This window comes from Schistocerca piceifrons, unplaced genomic scaffold (genome assembly GCF_021461385.2).
Source record: "Schistocerca piceifrons isolate TAMUIC-IGC-003096 unplaced genomic scaffold, iqSchPice1.1 HiC_scaffold_46, whole genome shotgun sequence".
Classification (NCBI taxonomy): domain Eukaryota; kingdom Metazoa; phylum Arthropoda; class Insecta; order Orthoptera; family Acrididae; genus Schistocerca; species Schistocerca piceifrons.
Window position 1 is genome coordinate 30,001 of NW_025728689.1, and position 2,500 is coordinate 32,500.

The following is a 2,500-nucleotide window of genomic DNA, read 5'->3' on the forward strand; positions in this document are numbered from 1 at the left end:
GTGTCACGCCACACTACGTCTGCCCACATACACGCAACAAAATGTGCACGCCTAGACAATACGTGGAAGGTGGCCCCCGTACGTATGCGATGTCCATTGCTCGAACGACTGTCAACCGGCCTCTGTAGCATGTCGCAGATATGGAACGCGGTGCACCATGCCATCACGGTGTGTGAGGAGAGACGACTAGGTCCGAATACATCAACAGACAGCTCATGCTGATCGCCATCCACGGCGTCCGTTCCTCCCACACGTCTCTATGGCGTACCACACTGCAATCCAGCTCTCATAGGGAGACGACACGTAGCTGCGTGCACAATATTTGCACTGTATGGTCCGCCGTTTTTGGGCGCAGTCGTTGTGCGGTCACACATGTGCCACGATGTATCATTCAGTACATAAGGACGAATGTGCAGTACAGATTGTGGTTCACGCGTACGACATCAGCGGACAGTTGACACAGGCCGCACCACAACGTAGCCTGAGTACGTCGCATGCGAAGGGCATTGAACATGCAAACTTCTCACCAACCAGCTTGCGAAGGCAGGGGGCAAGGTGGGGACGTGGGGAGGGGCGGCATGTACGTCCTGCTGCCATCCACATTACAGTGTACAGCAGGAGCATGTGGAAAGTGAGCAAGACTTGCAAGGTGTTTAACATGAAGCGATACACAGGGGTGCGGGCAGTGCGAGTAGCGAACTATATTGCGAGGGTTGCGGGTGGGCAACACTACAGTAATTGAACGAGTCGTATAACAATTACAGAGCAGGTTTAGGCGACAACGTGGGTTACGTTAAGGCGACAACATGGGTTAGGTTAAGGCACAACATGGGTTAGGTTAAGGCACAACATGGGTTAGGTTAAGGCACAACATGGGTTAGGTTAAGGCACAACATGGGTTAGGTTAAGGCACAACATGGGTTAGGTTAAGGCACAACATGGGTTAGGTTAAGGCACAACATGGGTTAGGTTAAGGCACAACATGGGTTAGGTTAAGGCACAACATGGGTTAGGTTGAGGCACAACATGGGTTAGGTTAAGGCACAACATGGGTTAGGTTGAGGCACAACATGGGTTAGGTTGAGGCACAACATGGGTTAGGTTGAGGCACAACATGGGTTAGGTTGAGGCACAACATGGGTTAGGTTGAGGTACAACATGGGTTAGGTTAAGGTACAACATGGGTTAGGTTAAGGTACAACATGGGTTAGGTTAAGGTACAACATGGGTTAGGTTAAGGTACAACATAGGTTAGGTTAAGGTACAACATAGGTTAGGTTAAGGTACAACATAGGTTAGGTTAAGGTACAACATAGGTTAGGTTAAGGTACAACATAGGTTAGGTTAAGGTACAACATAGGTTAGGTTAGGTTAGGTTAGGTTACACGTTGTTGTACGGAAAGGTGTAGGGGGGGGGGGCGGGGGCGGCAGGTTCGTTGATAGTGATTATAGTAAGTGAATGCTTGTGACATGATCAGATTTGTCACGTCAGGATGCACCTTTGGCTTATTAGAGGCGGCGCTCCAATTCTATGCTTGTGTGAGACCTGTGTCTTTGACTCATGTCATTGTTTGTGCGCTGTGACAGGAGGTACTATTGTGATGTTGGGTGCACCGTTGTATAGGACATGTGTGGGTGTTGGTGCCTGGTCTGCGCAATGGTGGATGTCGAAAGGCTGGGATATTGTATTTTCCGCACGGACCTCCTGGTCTGGTTGTGATAGTGTGGATTGTGTAATGTGGCGGAGAAGATGCACTGGATGTTGTTCCATGCTGGTGCTTACATATTGTATGTGCGCCTGTTAGAAGCAGAGAGTGGTGCGTGATCAGAGTGTCTGGCTGACGTGTGGTTCCCATTTTGGGCAGACTCTTTCAGCATGTATACGGACAGTTGTGTATATTTGCTGTAGTTTGATGGCTCTGCATTGATTACTAATCAGCGCCGTGTGTACGGGTAATCTGGTTCCAGTCCAAAATGTTCCATCTGTGTACATTAGTGACAAAGACTCCCCCCATGCAGTGGGGCTCGGTCTGTTATAACTCTTCCGCGTAATATATTTGCCCCACGTTTTTGCGACTGCGAGTGCGAGTGCAACGCGCATGGGGACCGACATGCTGATGGCTCGGTATCGGACGCCGTACAGTGAGCAACGCGATCGCGTCTCTCGCTCGTAAGTGGTACAGGTCGCGGCTCATGTATACGGACAGCGGGAATGTCGCATATTGGAAATAACTCTTCATGAAACGCAAGTTATAGGGGTGGATTGCACTTTACGAGTGCGGGAAACGTCCGCCGTTCATCCGCTGGAGGTGCGAGTTTGGCGGTTGGGGTGGTGCACGAACGGGTGCGGGTGGCGTCATTGCCGGTCCACGGCTTCGTGCGGCAGAGCCACTGGAGATTGGGTGCTATGGTCGACAGAGGCTGCAGCCTTTGTGGGTGGCGTCGAAAGGCGGCCACTGTGGCGCCATCGCTGTCTTAGTCGGCTTGGCGTCTCATAGAT